At 43.5% G+C, this 18,169-nt stretch overlaps 16 non-coding genes across 16 annotated transcripts; all 16 read left to right on the top strand.

The window, feature by feature from the left end:
• Positions 1-512: 512 nt before the first annotated feature.
• Positions 513-705, top strand: LOC139460043 (U2 spliceosomal RNA). The gene has a single exon (XR_011652787.1). It is a non-coding gene; the product is annotated as a U2 spliceosomal RNA (small nuclear RNA).
• A 971-nt stretch (positions 706-1,676) lies between these two features.
• On the top strand, positions 1,677-1,869 carry LOC139460041 (U2 spliceosomal RNA). The gene has a single exon (XR_011652785.1). It is a non-coding gene; the product is annotated as a U2 spliceosomal RNA (small nuclear RNA).
• A 971-nt stretch (positions 1,870-2,840) lies between these two features.
• On the top strand, positions 2,841-3,033 carry LOC139460040 (U2 spliceosomal RNA). Its single transcript, XR_011652784.1, has one exon. It is a non-coding gene; the product is annotated as a U2 spliceosomal RNA (small nuclear RNA).
• Positions 3,034-4,004: 971 nt separating this feature from the next.
• On the top strand, positions 4,005-4,197 carry LOC139460039 (U2 spliceosomal RNA). Its single transcript, XR_011652783.1, has one exon. It is a non-coding gene; the product is annotated as a U2 spliceosomal RNA (small nuclear RNA).
• A 971-nt stretch (positions 4,198-5,168) lies between these two features.
• Positions 5,169-5,361, top strand: LOC139460038 (U2 spliceosomal RNA). Its single transcript, XR_011652782.1, has one exon. It is a non-coding gene; the product is annotated as a U2 spliceosomal RNA (small nuclear RNA).
• Positions 5,362-6,332: 971 nt separating this feature from the next.
• LOC139460037 (U2 spliceosomal RNA) lies at positions 6,333-6,525 on the top strand. The gene has a single exon (XR_011652781.1). It is a non-coding gene; the product is annotated as a U2 spliceosomal RNA (small nuclear RNA).
• A 971-nt stretch (positions 6,526-7,496) lies between these two features.
• On the top strand, positions 7,497-7,689 carry LOC139460036 (U2 spliceosomal RNA). The gene has a single exon (XR_011652780.1). It is a non-coding gene; the product is annotated as a U2 spliceosomal RNA (small nuclear RNA).
• A 971-nt stretch (positions 7,690-8,660) lies between these two features.
• On the top strand, positions 8,661-8,853 carry LOC139460035 (U2 spliceosomal RNA). The gene has a single exon (XR_011652779.1). It is a non-coding gene; the product is annotated as a U2 spliceosomal RNA (small nuclear RNA).
• A 971-nt stretch (positions 8,854-9,824) lies between these two features.
• On the top strand, positions 9,825-10,017 carry LOC139460034 (U2 spliceosomal RNA). The gene has a single exon (XR_011652778.1). It is a non-coding gene; the product is annotated as a U2 spliceosomal RNA (small nuclear RNA).
• Positions 10,018-10,988: 971 nt separating this feature from the next.
• On the top strand, positions 10,989-11,181 carry LOC139460032 (U2 spliceosomal RNA). The gene has a single exon (XR_011652777.1). It is a non-coding gene; the product is annotated as a U2 spliceosomal RNA (small nuclear RNA).
• A 971-nt stretch (positions 11,182-12,152) lies between these two features.
• LOC139460031 (U2 spliceosomal RNA) lies at positions 12,153-12,345 on the top strand. The gene has a single exon (XR_011652776.1). It is a non-coding gene; the product is annotated as a U2 spliceosomal RNA (small nuclear RNA).
• A 971-nt stretch (positions 12,346-13,316) lies between these two features.
• LOC139459968 (U2 spliceosomal RNA) lies at positions 13,317-13,508 on the top strand. Its single transcript, XR_011652722.1, has one exon. It is a non-coding gene; the product is annotated as a U2 spliceosomal RNA (small nuclear RNA).
• A 972-nt stretch (positions 13,509-14,480) lies between these two features.
• Positions 14,481-14,673, top strand: LOC139459951 (U2 spliceosomal RNA). Its single transcript, XR_011652706.1, has one exon. It is a non-coding gene; the product is annotated as a U2 spliceosomal RNA (small nuclear RNA).
• Positions 14,674-15,649: 976 nt separating this feature from the next.
• On the top strand, positions 15,650-15,842 carry LOC139460029 (U2 spliceosomal RNA). Its single transcript, XR_011652774.1, has one exon. It is a non-coding gene; the product is annotated as a U2 spliceosomal RNA (small nuclear RNA).
• Positions 15,843-16,814: 972 nt separating this feature from the next.
• LOC139460028 (U2 spliceosomal RNA) lies at positions 16,815-17,007 on the top strand. Its single transcript, XR_011652773.1, has one exon. It is a non-coding gene; the product is annotated as a U2 spliceosomal RNA (small nuclear RNA).
• A 974-nt stretch (positions 17,008-17,981) lies between these two features.
• Positions 17,982-18,169, top strand: LOC139459970 (U2 spliceosomal RNA). Its single transcript, XR_011652724.1, has one exon. It is a non-coding gene; the product is annotated as a U2 spliceosomal RNA (small nuclear RNA).

Genomic DNA, 18,169 nt, shown 5'->3' with positions numbered 1-18,169 from the left:
ATTTTTAGATGGAATTATTTCGGTTTTCACTTTGATGAACACCTAAAGTATCTTTACCTTTAGTTCATTTAATACATTGGGGCAATTTGGATCGGATTTTCACTCTTGCCTACGCACGACTCTGTCAAAGTCGGGCGCTAGCTATTCCAACTGGCTTGCCTCCCCTTGCCTGCCCGACTCCGCCCATTAAGCCCTAATGTCGCGGCCTGTATTCATGTTGGACTGGGTCGCTGCAGGACGTTTTCCCCACACCTGGCGATGCTTTATCGTCGCACTCTTTATGCATAGGAAAATGGCTGTATTTACTCCATTTTAACATTTACCAAAGTCGCTGAATTTCTTCACAAACGTCTTCAATTTGCCTGTCCTACTCGTCTTGTGTCCACATCTTTCCCTATTTGTGCATGTAATATTGCGTGTCAAGGATTATAAGCGCTTCATGTAAATTAATATCACCTTAATGGTATGTTGTGTTTGAAGATGTAGGTTGCCGGCGCAAGCCGGCAACCGGCATCGCTTCTCGGCCTTTTGGCTAAGATCAAAGTGTAGTATCTGTTCTTATCAGCTTAATATCTGATACGTCTCCTAATGGAGACATCGATATTAAACTGATTTTTAGAATGGGATGAGGTGCCACGGGGCTTGCTCCGCCCTCATCACGGGTTGACCCGGTATTGCAGTACCTCCGGGAATGGCCCACCACTCATATTTCAATCAAAAATTACAACTGTCAGCTTTGCTTACATCTTCACATTCATGCTATTTTGTACTGCCGCTCCGTTTTTCGCCCGCACTTCTCAATAGATACTCCATTTTATTACTTCTTAACCTTAGAAATATACCTATACACACATGCAACCCGTCCTTTTACCACATCAACCCGTACGAGTTTGTTAAAATAGCATTTTTCAACTTTCAGCTACATGTAGTCGCCCGTAACCAAGGCCGTCGGCCATGACGCCGCACGCCGGAAATGACGTCTAGACAATCACTCTGTCACAACAGCAGTCTGCTTCGTCACTACAAGACGTTATCAATGTCGCATCCCCACTAAAAAGATGTTTAAAGTACCAAACACACGCCGGATGCATCATTACACTTCGTGCAAGTAAGTTCATTTCCCAATTTTCATTACTATTCATTCGTTTTTTTGTTTTAAATGCCATTTTTAGATGGAATTATTTCGGTTTTCACTTTGATGAACACCTAAAGTATCTTTACCTTTAGTTCATTTAATACATTGGGGCAATTTGGATCGGATTTTCACTCTTGCCTACGCACGACTCTGTCAAAGTCGGGCGCTAGCTATTCCAACTGGCTTGCCTCCCCTTGCCTGCCCGACTCCGCCCATTAAGCCCTAATGTCGCGGCCTGTATTCATGTTGGACTGGGTCGCTGCAGGACGTTTTCCCCACACCTGGCGATGTTTTATCGTCGCACTCTTTATGCATAGGAAAATGGCTGTATTTACTCCATTTTAACATTTACCAAAGTCGCTGAATTTCTTCACAAACGTCTTCAATTTGCCTGTCCTACTCGTCTTGTGTCCACATCTTTCCCTATTTGTGCATGTAATATTGCGTGTCAAGGATTATAAGCGCTTCATGTAAATTAATATCACCTTAATGGTATGTTGTGTTTGAAGATGTAGGTTGCCGGCGCAAGCCGGCAACCGGCATCGCTTCTCGGCCTTTTGGCTAAGATCAAAGTGTAGTATCTGTTCTTATCAGCTTAATATCTGATACGTCTCCTAATGGAGACATCGATATTAAACTGATTTTTAGAATGGGATGAGGTGCCACGGGGCTTGCTCCGCCCTCATCACGGGTTGACCCGGTATTGCAGTACCTCCGGGAATGGCCCACCACTCATATTTCAATCAAAAATTACAACTGTCAGCTTTGCTTACATCTTCACATTCATGCTATTTTGTACTGCCGCTCCGTTTTTCGCCCGCACTTCTCAATAGATACTCCATTTTATTACTTCTTAACCTTAGAAATATACCTATACACACATGCAACCCGTCCTTTTACCACATCAACCCGTACGAGTTTGTTAAAATAGCATTTTTCAACTTTCAGCTACATGTAGTCGCCCGTAACCAAGGCCGTCGGCCATGACGCCGCACGCCGGAAATGACGTCTAGACAATCACTCTGTCACAACAGCAGTCTGCTTCGTCACTACAAGACGTTATCAATGTCGCATCCCCACTAAAAAGATGTTTAAAGTACCAAACACACGCCGGATGCATCATTACACTTCGTGCAAGTAAGTTCATTTCCCAATTTTCATTACTATTCATTCGTTTTTTTGTTTTAAATGCCATTTTTAGATGGAATTATTTCGGTTTTCACTTTGATGAACACCTAAAGTATCTTTACCTTTAGTTCATTTAATACATTGGGGCAATTTGGATCGGATTTTCACTCTTGCCTACGCACGACTCTGTCAAAGTCGGGCGCTAGCTATTCCAACTGGCTTGCCTCCCCTTGCCTGCCCGACTCCGCCCATTAAGCCCTAATGTCGCGGCCTGTATTCATGTTGGACTGGGTCGCTGCAGGACGTTTTCCCCACACCTGGCGATGTTTTATCGTCGCACTCTTTATGCATAGGAAAATGGCTGTATTTACTCCATTTTAACATTTACCAAAGTCGCTGAATTTCTTCACAAACGTCTTCAATTTGCCTGTCCTACTCGTCTTGTGTCCACATCTTTCCCTATTTGTGCATGTAATATTGCGTGTCAAGGATTATAAGCGCTTCATGTAAATTAATATCACCTTAATGGTATGTTGTGTTTGAAGATGTAGGTTGCCGGCGCAAGCCGGCAACCGGCATCGCTTCTCGGCCTTTTGGCTAAGATCAAAGTGTAGTATCTGTTCTTATCAGCTTAATATCTGATACGTCTCCTAATGGAGACATCGATATTAAACTGATTTTTAGAATGGGATGAGGTGCCACGGGGCTTGCTCCGCCCTCATCACGGGTTGACCCGGTATTGCAGTACCTCCGGGAATGGCCCACCACTCATATTTCAATCAAAAATTACAACTGTCAGCTTTGCTTACATCTTCACATTCATGCTATTTTGTACTGCCGCTCCGTTTTTCGCCCGCACTTCTCAATAGATACTCCATTTTATTACTTCTTAACCTTAGAAATATACCTATACACACATGCAACCCGTCCTTTTACCACATCAACCCGTACGAGTTTGTTAAAATAGCATTTTTCAACTTTCAGCTACATGTAGTCGCCCGTAACCAAGGCCGTCGGCCATGACGCCGCACGCCGGAAATGACGTCTAGACAATCACTCTGTCACAACAGCAGTCTGCTTCGTCACTACAAGACGTTATCAATGTCGCATCCCCACTAAAAAGATGTTTAAAGTACCAAACACACGCCGGATGCATCATTACACTTCGTGCAAGTAAGTTCATTTCCCAATTTTCATTACTATTCATTCGTTTTTTTGTTTTAAATGCCATTTTTAGATGGAATTATTTCGGTTTTCACTTTGATGAACACCTAAAGTATCTTTACCTTTAGTTCATTTAATACATTGGGGCAATTTGGATCGGATTTTCACTCTTGCCTACGCACGACTCTGTCAAAGTCGGGCGCTAGCTATTCCAACTGGCTTGCCTCCCCTTGCCTGCCCGACTCCGCCCATTAAGCCCTAATGTCGCGGCCTGTATTCATGTTGGACTGGGTCGCTGCAGGACGTTTTCCCCACACCTGGCGATGTTTTATCGTCGCACTCTTTATGCATAGGAAAATGGCTGTATTTACTCCATTTTAACATTTACCAAAGTCGCTGAATTTCTTCACAAACGTCTTCAATTTGCCTGTCCTACTCGTCTTGTGTCCACATCTTTCCCTATTTGTGCATGTAATATTGCGTGTCAAGGATTATAAGCGCTTCATGTAAATTAATATCACCTTAATGGTATGTTGTGTTTGAAGATGTAGGTTGCCGGCGCAAGCCGGCAACCGGCATCGCTTCTCGGCCTTTTGGCTAAGATCAAAGTGTAGTATCTGTTCTTATCAGCTTAATATCTGATACGTCTCCTAATGGAGACATCGATATTAAACTGATTTTTAGAATGGGATGAGGTGCCACGGGGCTTGCTCCGCCCTCATCACGGGTTGACCCGGTATTGCAGTACCTCCGGGAATGGCCCACCACTCATATTTCAATCAAAAATTACAACTGTCAGCTTTGCTTACATCTTCACATTCATGCTATTTTGTACTGCCGCTCCGTTTTTCGCCCGCACTTCTCAATAGATACTCCATTTTATTACTTCTTAACCTTAGAAATATACCTATACACACATGCAACCCGTCCTTTTACCACATCAACCCGTACGAGTTTGTTAAAATAGCATTTTTCAACTTTCAGCTACATGTAGTCGCCCGTAACCAAGGCCGTCGGCCATGACGCCGCACGCCGGAAATGACGTCTAGACAATCACTCTGTCACAACAGCAGTCTGCTTCGTCACTACAAGACGTTATCAATGTCGCATCCCCACTAAAAAGATGTTTAAAGTACCAAACACACGCCGGATGCATCATTACACTTCGTGCAAGTAAGTTCATTTCCCAATTTTCATTACTATTCATTCGTTTTTTTGTTTTAAATGCCATTTTTAGATGGAATTATTTCGGTTTTCACTTTGATGAACACCTAAAGTATCTTTACCTTTAGTTCATTTAATACATTGGGGCAATTTGGATCGGATTTTCACTCTTGCCTACGCACGACTCTGTCAAAGTCGGGCGCTAGCTATTCCAACTGGCTTGCCTCCCCTTGCCTGCCCGACTCCGCCCATTAAGCCCTAATGTCGCGGCCTGTATTCATGTTGGACTGGGTCGCTGCAGGACGTTTTCCCCACACCTGGCGATGTTTTATCGTCGCACTCTTTATGCATAGGAAAATGGCTGTATTTACTCCATTTTAACATTTACCAAAGTCGCTGAATTTCTTCACAAACGTCTTCAATTTGCCTGTCCTACTCGTCTTGTGTCCACATCTTTCCCTATTTGTGCATGTAATATTGCGTGTCAAGGATTATAAGCGCTTCATGTAAATTAATATCACCTTAATGGTATGTTGTGTTTGAAGATGTAGGTTGCCGGCGCAAGCCGGCAACCGGCATCGCTTCTCGGCCTTTTGGCTAAGATCAAAGTGTAGTATCTGTTCTTATCAGCTTAATATCTGATACGTCTCCTAATGGAGACATCGATATTAAACTGATTTTTAGAATGGGATGAGGTGCCACGGGGCTTGCTCCGCCCTCATCACGGGTTGACCCGGTATTGCAGTACCTCCGGGAATGGCCCACCACTCATATTTCAATCAAAAATTACAACTGTCAGCTTTGCTTACATCTTCACATTCATGCTATTTTGTACTGCCGCTCCGTTTTTCGCCCGCACTTCTCAATAGATACTCCATTTTATTACTTCTTAACCTTAGAAATATACCTATACACACATGCAACCCGTCCTTTTACCACATCAACCCGTACGAGTTTGTTAAAATAGCATTTTTCAACTTTCAGCTACATGTAGTCGCCCGTAACCAAGGCCGTCGGCCATGACGCCGCACGCCGGAAATGACGTCTAGACAATCACTCTGTCACAACAGCAGTCTGCTTCGTCACTACAAGACGTTATCAATGTCGCATCCCCACTAAAAAGATGTTTAAAGTACCAAACACACGCCGGATGCATCATTACACTTCGTGCAAGTAAGTTCATTTCCCAATTTTCATTACTATTCATTCGTTTTTTTGTTTTAAATGCCATTTTTAGATGGAATTATTTCGGTTTTCACTTTGATGAACACCTAAAGTATCTTTACCTTTAGTTCATTTAATACATTGGGGCAATTTGGATCGGATTTTCACTCTTGCCTACGCACGACTCTGTCAAAGTCGGGCGCTAGCTATTCCAACTGGCTTGCCTCCCCTTGCCTGCCCGACTCCGCCCATTAAGCCCTAATGTCGCGGCCTGTATTCATGTTGGACTGGGTCGCTGCAGGACGTTTTCCCCACACCTGGCGATGTTTTATCGTCGCACTCTTTATGCATAGGAAAATGGCTGTATTTACTCCATTTTAACATTTACCAAAGTCGCTGAATTTCTTCACAAACGTCTTCAATTTGCCTGTCCTACTCGTCTTGTGTCCACATCTTTCCCTATTTGTGCATGTAATATTGCGTGTCAAGGATTATAAGCGCTTCATGTAAATTAATATCACCTTAATGGTATGTTGTGTTTGAAGATGTAGGTTGCCGGCGCAAGCCGGCAACCGGCATCGCTTCTCGGCCTTTTGGCTAAGATCAAAGTGTAGTATCTGTTCTTATCAGCTTAATATCTGATACGTCTCCTAATGGAGACATCGATATTAAACTGATTTTTAGAATGGGATGAGGTGCCACGGGGCTTGCTCCGCCCTCATCACGGGTTGACCCGGTATTGCAGTACCTCCGGGAATGGCCCACCACTCATATTTCAATCAAAAATTACAACTGTCAGCTTTGCTTACATCTTCACATTCATGCTATTTTGTACTGCCGCTCCGTTTTTCGCCCGCACTTCTCAATAGATACTCCATTTTATTACTTCTTAACCTTAGAAATATACCTATACACACATGCAACCCGTCCTTTTACCACATCAACCCGTACGAGTTTGTTAAAATAGCATTTTTCAACTTTCAGCTACATGTAGTCGCCCGTAACCAAGGCCGTCGGCCATGACGCCGCACGCCGGAAATGACGTCTAGACAATCACTCTGTCACAACAGCAGTCTGCTTCGTCACTACAAGACGTTATCAATGTCGCATCCCCACTAAAAAGATGTTTAAAGTACCAAACACACGCCGGATGCATCATTACACTTCGTGCAAGTAAGTTCATTTCCCAATTTTCATTACTATTCATTCGTTTTTTTGTTTTAAATGCCATTTTTAGATGGAATTATTTCGGTTTTCACTTTGATGAACACCTAAAGTATCTTTACCTTTAGTTCATTTAATACATTGGGGCAATTTGGATCGGATTTTCACTCTTGCCTACGCACGACTCTGTCAAAGTCGGGCGCTAGCTATTCCAACTGGCTTGCCTCCCCTTGCCTGCCCGACTCCGCCCATTAAGCCCTAATGTCGCGGCCTGTATTCATGTTGGACTGGGTCGCTGCAGGACGTTTTCCCCACACCTGGCGATGTTTTATCGTCGCACTCTTTATGCATAGGAAAATGGCTGTATTTACTCCATTTTAACATTTACCAAAGTCGCTGAATTTCTTCACAAACGTCTTCAATTTGCCTGTCCTACTCGTCTTGTGTCCACATCTTTCCCTATTTGTGCATGTAATATTGCGTGTCAAGGATTATAAGCGCTTCATGTAAATTAATATCACCTTAATGGTATGTTGTGTTTGAAGATGTAGGTTGCCGGCGCAAGCCGGCAACCGGCATCGCTTCTCGGCCTTTTGGCTAAGATCAAAGTGTAGTATCTGTTCTTATCAGCTTAATATCTGATACGTCTCCTAATGGAGACATCGATATTAAACTGATTTTTAGAATGGGATGAGGTGCCACGGGGCTTGCTCCGCCCTCATCACGGGTTGACCCGGTATTGCAGTACCTCCGGGAATGGCCCACCACTCATATTTCAATCAAAAATTACAACTGTCAGCTTTGCTTACATCTTCACATTCATGCTATTTTGTACTGCCGCTCCGTTTTTCGCCCGCACTTCTCAATAGATACTCCATTTTATTACTTCTTAACCTTAGAAATATACCTATACACACATGCAACCCGTCCTTTTACCACATCAACCCGTACGAGTTTGTTAAAATAGCATTTTTCAACTTTCAGCTACATGTAGTCGCCCGTAACCAAGGCCGTCGGCCATGACGCCGCACGCCGGAAATGACGTCTAGACAATCACTCTGTCACAACAGCAGTCTGCTTCGTCACTACAAGACGTTATCAATGTCGCATCCCCACTAAAAAGATGTTTAAAGTACCAAACACACGCCGGATGCATCATTACACTTCGTGCAAGTAAGTTCATTTCCCAATTTTCATTACTATTCATTCGTTTTTTTGTTTTAAATGCCATTTTTAGATGGAATTATTTCGGTTTTCACTTTGATGAACACCTAAAGTATCTTTACCTTTAGTTCATTTAATACATTGGGGCAATTTGGATCGGATTTTCACTCTTGCCTACGCACGACTCTGTCAAAGTCGGGCGCTAGCTATTCCAACTGGCTTGCCTCCCCTTGCCTGCCCGACTCCGCCCATTAAGCCCTAATGTCGCGGCCTGTATTCATGTTGGACTGGGTCGCTGCAGGACGTTTTCCCCACACCTGGCGATGTTTTATCGTCGCACTCTTTATGCATAGGAAAATGGCTGTATTTACTCCATTTTAACATTTACCAAAGTCGCTGAATTTCTTCACAAACGTCTTCAATTTGCCTGTCCTACTCGTCTTGTGTCCACATCTTTCCCTATTTGTGCATGTAATATTGCGTGTCAAGGATTATAAGCGCTTCATGTAAATTAATATCACCTTAATGGTATGTTGTGTTTGAAGATGTAGGTTGCCGGCGCAAGCCGGCAACCGGCATCGCTTCTCGGCCTTTTGGCTAAGATCAAAGTGTAGTATCTGTTCTTATCAGCTTAATATCTGATACGTCTCCTAATGGAGACATCGATATTAAACTGATTTTTAGAATGGGATGAGGTGCCACGGGGCTTGCTCCGCCCTCATCACGGGTTGACCCGGTATTGCAGTACCTCCGGGAATGGCCCACCACTCATATTTCAATCAAAAATTACAACTGTCAGCTTTGCTTACATCTTCACATTCATGCTATTTTGTACTGCCGCTCCGTTTTTCGCCCGCACTTCTCAATAGATACTCCATTTTATTACTTCTTAACCTTAGAAATATACCTATACACACATGCAACCCGTCCTTTTACCACATCAACCCGTACGAGTTTGTTAAAATAGCATTTTTCAACTTTCAGCTACATGTAGTCGCCCGTAACCAAGGCCGTCGGCCATGACGCCGCACGCCGGAAATGACGTCTAGACAATCACTCTGTCACAACAGCAGTCTGCTTCGTCACTACAAGACGTTATCAATGTCGCATCCCCACTAAAAAGATGTTTAAAGTACCAAACACACGCCGGATGCATCATTACACTTCGTGCAAGTAAGTTCATTTCCCAATTTTCATTACTATTCATTCGTTTTTTTGTTTTAAATGCCATTTTTAGATGGAATTATTTCGGTTTTCACTTTGATGAACACCTAAAGTATCTTTACCTTTAGTTCATTTAATACATTGGGGCAATTTGGATCGGATTTTCACTCTTGCCTACGCACGACTCTGTCAAAGTCGGGCGCTAGCTATTCCAACTGGCTTGCCTCCCCTTGCCTGCCCGACTCCGCCCATTAAGCCCTAATGTCGCGGCCTGTATTCATGTTGGACTGGGTCGCTGCAGGACGTTTTCCCCACACCTGGCGATGTTTTATCGTCGCACTCTTTATGCATAGGAAAATGGCTGTATTTACTCCATTTTAACATTTACCAAAGTCGCTGAATTTCTTCACAAACGTCTTCAATTTGCCTGTCCTACTCGTCTTGTGTCCACATCTTTCCCTATTTGTGCATGTAATATTGCGTGTCAAGGATTATAAGCGCTTCATGTAAATTAATATCACCTTAATGGTATGTTGTGTTTGAAGATGTAGGTTGCCGGCGCAAGCCGGCAACCGGCATCGCTTCTCGGCCTTTTGGCTAAGATCAAAGTGTAGTATCTGTTCTTATCAGCTTAATATCTGATACGTCTCCTAATGGAGACATCGATATTAAACTGATTTTTAGAATGGGATGAGGTGCCACGGGGCTTGCTCCGCCCTCATCACGGGTTGACCCGGTATTGCAGTACCTCCGGGAATGGCCCACCACTCATATTTCAATCAAAAATTACAACTGTCAGCTTTGCTTACATCTTCACATTCATGCTATTTTGTACTGCCGCTCCGTTTTTCGCCCGCACTTCTCAATAGATACTCCATTTTATTACTTCTTAACCTTAGAAATATACCTATACACACATGCAACCCGTCCTTTTACCACATCAACCCGTACGAGTTTGTTAAAATAGCATTTTTCAACTTTCAGCTACATGTAGTCGCCCGTAACCAAGGCCGTCGGCCATGACGCCGCACGCCGGAAATGACGTCTAGACAATCACTCTGTCACAACAGCAGTCTGCTTCGTCACTACAAGACGTTATCAATGTCGCATCCCCACTAAAAAGATGTTTAAAGTACCAAACACACGCCGGATGCATCATTACACTTCGTGCAAGTAAGTTCATTTCCCAATTTTCATTACTATTCATTCGTTTTTTTGTTTTAAATGCCATTTTTAGATGGAATTATTTCGGTTTTCACTTTGATGAACACCTAAAGTATCTTTACCTTTAGTTCATTTAATACATTGGGGCAATTTGGATCGGATTTTCACTCTTGCCTACGCACGACTCTGTCAAAGTCGGGCGCTAGCTATTCCAACTGGCTTGCCTCCCCTTGCCTGCCCGACTCCGCCCATTAAGCCCTAATGTCGCGGCCTGTATTCATGTTGGACTGGGTCGCTGCAGGACGTTTTCCCCACACCTGGCGATGTTTTATCGTCGCACTCTTTATGCATAGGAAAATGGCTGTATTTACTCCATTTTAACATTTACCAAAGTCGCTGAATTTCTTCACAAACGTCTTCAATTTGCCTGTCCTACTCGTCTTGTGTCCACATCTTTCCCTATTTGTGCATGTAATATTGCGTGTCAAGGATTATAAGCGCTTCATGTAAATTAATATCACCTTAATGGTATGTTGTGTTTGAAGATGTAGGTTGCCGGCGCAAGCCGGCAACCGGCATCGCTTCTCGGCCTTTTGGCTAAGATCAAAGTGTAGTATCTGTTCTTATCAGCTTAATATCTGATACGTCTCCTAATGGAGACATCGATATTAAACTGATTTTTAGAATGGGATGAGGTGCCACGGGGCTTGCTCCGCCCTCATCACGGGTTGACCCGGTATTGCAGTACCTCCGGGAATGGCCCACCACTCATATTTCAATCAAAAATTACAACTGTCAGCTTTGCTTACATCTTCACATTCATGCTATTTTGTACTGCCGCTCCGTTTTTCGCCCGCACTTCTCAATAGATACTCCATTTTATTACTTCTTAACCTTAGAAATATACCTATACACACATGCAACCCGTCCTTTTACCACATCAACCCGTACGAGTTTGTTAAAATAGCATTTTTCAACTTTCAGCTACATGTAGTCGCCCGTAACCAAGGCCGTCGGCCATGACGCCGCACGCCGGAAATGACGTCTAGACAATCACTCTGTCACAACAGCAGTCTGCTTCGTCACTACAAGACGTTATCAATGTCGCATCCCCACTAAAAAGATGTTTAAAGTACCAAACACACGCCGGATGCATCATTACACTTCGTGCAAGTAAGTTCATTTCCCAATTTTCATTACTATTCATTCGTTTTTTTGTTTTAAATGCCATTTTTAGATGGAATTATTTCGGTTTTCACTTTGATGAACACCTAAAGTATCTTTACCTTTAGTTCATTTAATACATTGGGGCAATTTGGATCGGATTTTCACTCTTGCCTACGCACGACTCTGTCAAAGTCGGGCGCTAGCTATTCCAACTGGCTTGCCTCCCCTTGCCTGCCCGACTCCGCCCATTAAGCCCTAATGTCGCGGCCTGTATTCATGTTGGACTGGGTCGCTGCAGGACGTTTTCCCCACACCTGGCGATGTTTTATCGTCGCACTCTTTATGCATAGGAAAATGGCTGTATTTACTCCATTTTAACATTTACCAAAGTCGCTGAATTTCTTCACAAACGTCTTCAATTTGCCTGTCCTACTCGTCTTGTGTCCACATCTTTCCCTATTTGTGCATGTAATATTGCGTGTCAAGGATTATAAGCGCTTCATGTAAATTAATATCACCTTAATGGTATGTTGTGTTTGAAGATGTAGGTTGCCGGCGCAAGCCGGCAACCGGCATCGCTTCTCGGCCTTTTGGCTAAGATCAAAGTGTAGTATCTGTTCTTATCAGCTTAATATCTGATACGTCTCCTAATGGAGACATCGATATTAAACTGATTTTTAGAATGGGATGAGGTGCCACGGGGCTTGCTCCGCCCTCATCACGGGTTGACCCGGTATTGCAGTACCTCCGGGAATGGCCCACCACTCATATTTCAATCAAAAATTACAACTGTCAGCTTTGCTTACATCTTCACATTCATGCTATTTTGTACTGCCGCTCCGTTTTTCGCCCGCACTTCTCAATAGATACTCCATTTTATTACTTCTTAACCTTAGAAATATACCTATACACACATGCAACCCGTCCTTTTACCACATCAACCCGTACGAGTTTGTTAAAATAGCATTTTTCAACTTTCAGCTACATGTAGTCGCCCGTAACCAAGGCCGTCGGCCATGACGCCGCACGCCGGAAATGACGTCTAGACAATCACTCTGTCACAACAGCAGTCTGCTTCGTCACTACAAGACGTTATCAATGTCGCATCCCCACTAAAAAGATGTTTAAAGTACCAAACACACGCCGGATGCATCATTACACTTCGTGCAAGTAAGTTCATTTCCCAATTTTCATTACTATTCATTCGTTTTTTTGTTTTAAATGCCATTTTTAGATGGAATTATTTCGGTTTTCACTTTGATGAACACCTAAAGTATCTTTACCTTTAGTTCATTTAATACATTGGGGCAATTTGGATCGGATTTTCACTCTTGCCTACGCACGACTCTGTCAAAGTCGGGCGCTAGCTATTCCAACTGGCTTGCCTCCCCTTGCCTGCCCGACTCCGCCCATTAAGCCCTAATGTCGCGGCCTGTATTCATGTTGGACTGGGTCGCTGCAGGACGTTTTCCCCACACCTGGCGATGTTTTATCGTCGCACTCTTTATGCATAGGAAAATGGCTGTATTTACCTCCATTTTAACATTACCAAAGTCGCTGAATTTCTTCACAAACGTCTTCAATTTGCCTGTCCTACTCGTCTTGTGTCCACATCTTTCCCTATTTGTGCATGTAATATTGCGTGTCAAGGATTATAAGCGCTTCATGTAAATTAATATCACCTAATGGTATGTTGTGTTTGAAGATGTAGGTTGCCGGCGCAAGCCGGCAACCGGCAATCGCTTCTCGGCCTTTTGGCTAAGATCAAAGTGTAGTATCTGTTCTTATCAGCTTAATATCTGATACGTCTCCTAATGGAGACATCGATATTAAACTGATTTTTAGAATGGGATGAGGTGCCACGGGGCTTGCTCCGCCCTCATCACGGTTGACCCGGTATTGCAGTACCTCCGGGAATGGCCCACCACTCATATTTCAATCAAAAATTACAACTGTCAGCTTTGCTTACATCTTCACATTCATGCTATTTTGTACTGCCGCTCCGTTTTTCGCCCGCACTTCTCAATAGATACTCCATTTTATTACTTCTTAACCTTAGAAATATACCTATACACACATGCAACCCGTCCTTTTACCACATCAACCCGTACGAGTTTGTTAAAATAGCATTTTTCAACTTTCAGCTACATGTAGTCGCCCGTAACCAAGGCCGTCGGCCATGACGCCGCACGCCGGAAATGACGTCTAGACAATCACTCTGTCACAACAGCAGTCTGCTTCGTCACTACAAGACGTTATCAATGTCGCATCCCCACTAAAAGATGTTTAAAGTACCAAACACACGCCGGATGCATCATTACACTTCGTGCAAGTAAGTTCATTTCCCAATTTTCATTACTATTCATTCGTTTTTTTTGTTTTAAATGCCATTTTTAGATGGAATTATTTCGGTTTTCACTTTGATGAACACCTAAAGTATCTTTACCTTTAGTTCATTTAATACATTGGGGCAATTTGGATCGGATTTTCACTCTTGCCTACGCACGACTCTGTCAAAGTCGGGCGCTAGCTATTCCAACTGGCTTGCCTCCCCTTGCCTGCCCGACTCCGCCCATTAAGCCCTAATGTCGCGGCCTGTATTCATGTTGGACTGGGTCGCTGCAGGACGTTTTCCCCACACCCTGGCGATGTTTTATCGTCGCACTCTTTATGCATAGGAAAATGGCTGTATTTACTCCATTTTAACATTTACCAAAGTCGCTGAATTTCTTCACAAACGTCTTCAATTTGCCTGTCCTACTCGTCTTGTGTCCACATCTTTCCCTATTTGTGCATGTAATATTGCGTGTCAAGGATTATAAGCGCTTCATGTAAATTAATATCACCTTAATGGTATGTTGTGTTTGAAGATGTAGGTTGCCGGCGCAAGCCGGCAACCGGCATCGCTTCTCGGCCTTTTGGCTAAGATCAAAGTGTAGTATCTGTTCTTATCAGCTTAATATCTGATACGTCTCCTAATGGAGACATCGATATTAAACTGATTTTTAGAATGGGATGAGGTGCCACGGGGCTTGCTCCGCCCTCATCACGGGTTGACCCGGTATTGCAGTACCTCCGGGAATGGCCCACCCACTCATATTTCAATCAAAAATTACAACTGTCAGCTTTGCTTACATCTTCACATTCATGCTATTTTGTACTGCCGCTCCGTTTTTTCGCCCGCACTTCTCAATAGATACTCCATTTTATTACTTCTTAACCTTAGAATATACCTATACACACATGCAACCCGTCCTTTTACCACATCAACCCCGTACGAGTTTGTTAAAATAGCATTTTTCAACTTTCAGCTACATGTAGTCGCCCGTAACCAAGGCCGTCGGCCATGACGCCGCACGCCGGAAATGACGTCTAGACAATCACTCTGTCACAACAGCAGTCTGCTTTCGTCACTACAAAGACGTTATCAATGTCGCATCCCCACTAAAAAGATGTTTAAAGTACCAAACACACGCCGGATGCATCATTACACTTCGTGCAAGTAAGTTCATTTCCCAATTTTCATTACTATTCATTCGTTTTTTTTGTTTTAAATGCCATTTTTAGATGGAATTATTTCGGTTTTCACTTTGATGAACACCTAAAGTATCTTTACCTTTAGTTCATTTAATACATTGGGGCAATTTGGATCGGATTTTCACTCTTGCCTACGCACGACTCTGTCAAAGTCGGGCGCTAGCTATTCCAACTGGCTTGCCTCCCCTTGCCTGCCCGACTCCGCCCATTAAGCCCTAATGTCGCGGCCTGTATTCATGTTGGACTGGGTCGCTGCAGGACGTTTTCCCCACACCTGGCGATGTTTATCGTCGCACTCTTTATGCATAGGAAAATGGCTGTATTTACTCCATTTTAACATTTACCAAAGTCGCTGAATTTCTTCACAAACGTCTTCAATTTGCCTGTCCTACTCGTCTTGTGTCCACATCTTTCCCTATTTGTGCATGTAATATTGCGTGTCAAGGATTATAAGCGCTTCATGTAAATTAATATCACCTTAATGGTATGTTGTGTTTGAAGATGTAGGTTGCCGGCGCAAGCCGGCAACCCGGCATCGCTTCTCGGCCTTTTGGCTAAGATCAAAGTGTAGTATCTGTTCTTATCAGCTTAATATCTGATACGTCTCCTAATGGAGACATCGATATTAAACTGATTTTTAGAATGGGATGAGGTGCCACGGGGCTTGCTCCGCCCTCATCACGGGTTGACCCGGTATTGCAGTACCTCCGGGAATGGCCCACCACTCATATTTCAATCAAAAATTACAACTGTCAGCTTTGCTTACATCTTCACATTCATGCTATTTTGTACTGCCGCTCCGTTTTTTCGCCCGCACTTCTCAATAGATACTCCATTTTATTACTTCTTAACCTTAGAAATATACCTATACACACATGCAACCCGTCCTTTTACCACATCAACCCGTACGAGTTTGTTAAAATAGCATTTTTCAACTTTCAGCTACATGTAGTCGCCCGTAACCAAGGCCGTCGGCCATGACGCCGCACGCCGGAAATGACGTCTAGACAATCACTCTGTCACAACAGCAGTCTGCTTCGTCACTACAAGACGTTATCAATGTCGCATCCCACTAAAAAGATGTTTAAAGTACCAAAACACACGCCGGATGCATCATTACACTTCGTGCAAGTAAGTTCATTTCCCAATTTTCATTACTATTCATTCGTTTTTTTTGTTTTAAATGCCATTTTTAGATGGAATTATTTCGGTTTTCACTTTGATGAACACCTAAAGTATCTTTACCTTTAGTTCATTTAATACATTGGGGCAATTTGGATCGGATTTTCACTCTTGCCTACGCACGACTCTGTCAAAGTCGGGCGCTAGCTATTCCAACTGGCTTGCCTCCCCTTGCCTGCCCGACTCCGCCCATTAAGCCCTAATGTCGCGGCCTGTATTCATGTTGGACTGGGTCGCTGCAGGACGTTTTCCCCACACCTGGCGATGTTTTATCGTCGCACTCTTTATGCATAGGAAAATGGCTGTATTTACTCCATTTTAACATTTACCAAAGTCGCTGATTTCTTCACAAACGTCTTCAATTTGCCTGTCCTACTCGTCTTGTGTCCACATCTTTCCCTATTTGTGCATGTAATATTGCGTGTCAAGGATTATAAGCGCTTCATGTAAATTAATATCACCTTAATGGTATGTTGTGTTTGAAGATGTAGGTTGCCGGCGCAAGCCGGCAACCGGCATCGCTTCTCGGCCTTTTGGCTAAGATCAAAGTGTAGTATCTGTTCTTATCAGCTTAATATCTGATACGTCTCCTAATGGAGACATCGATATTAAACTGATTTTTAGAATGGGATGAGGTGCCACGGGGCTTGCTCCGCCCTCATCACGGGTTGACCCGGTATTGCAGTACCTCCGGGAATGGCCCACCACTCATATTTCAATCAAAAATTACAACTGTCAGCTTTGCTTACATCTTCACATTCATGCTATTTTGTACTGCCGCTCCGTTTTTCGCCCGCACTTCTCAATAGATACTCCATTTTAATTACTTCTTAACCTTAGAAATATACCTATACACACATGCAACCCGTCCCTTTTACCACATCAACCCGTACGAGTTTGTTAAAATAGCATTTTTCAACTTTCAGCTACATGTAGTCGCCCGGTAACCAAGGCCGTCGGCCATGACGCCGCACGCCGGAAATGACGTCTAGACAATCACTCTGTCACAACAGCAGTCTGCTTCGTCACTACAAGACGTTATCAATGTCGCATCCCCACTAAAAAGATGTTTAAAGTACCAAACACACGCCGGATGCATCATTACACTCGTGGCAAGTAAGTTCATTTCCCAATTTTCATTACTATTCATTCGTTTTTTTGTTTTAAATGCCATTTTTTAGATGGAATTATTTCGGTTTTCACTTTGATGAACACCTAAAGTATCTTTACCTTTAGTTCATTTAATACATTGGGCAATTTGGATCGGATTTTCACTCTTGCCTACGCACGACTCTGTCAAAGTCCGGGCGCTAGCTATTCCAACTGGCTTGCCTCCCCTTGCCTGCCCGACTCCGCCCATTAAGCCCTAATGTCGCGGCCTGTATTCATGTTGGACTGGGTCGCTGCAGGACGTTTTCCCCACACCTGGCGATGTTTTATCGTCGCACTCTTTATGCATAGGAAAATGGCTGTATTTACTCCATTTTAACATTTACCAAAGTCGCTGAATTTCTTCACAAACGTCTTCAATTTGCCTGTCCTACTCGTCTGTGTCCACATCTTTCCCTATTTGTGCATGTAATATTGCGTGTCAAGGATTATAAGCGCTTCATGTAAATTAATATCACCTTAATGGTATGTTGTGTTTGAAGATGTAGGTTGCCGGCGCAAGCCGGCAACCGGCATCGCTTCTCGGCCTTTTGGCTAAGATCAAAGTGTAGTATCTGTTCTTATCAGCTTAATATCTGATACGTCTCCTAATGGAGACATCGATATTAAACTGATTTTTAGAATGGGATGAGGTGCCACGGGGCTTGCTCCGCCCTCATCACGGGTTGACCCGGTATTTTTGCAGTACCCTCCGGGGAATGG

The sequence above is a fragment of the Haliotis cracherodii genome, unplaced genomic scaffold (assembly GCF_022045235.1).
Source record: "Haliotis cracherodii isolate W230 unplaced genomic scaffold, xgHalCrac1.p SCAF_13, whole genome shotgun sequence".
In the NCBI taxonomy this organism is placed as follows: Eukaryota; Metazoa; Mollusca; class Gastropoda; order Lepetellida; family Haliotidae; genus Haliotis; species Haliotis cracherodii.
This window is presented reverse-complemented; position numbering and strand designations above follow the sequence as displayed.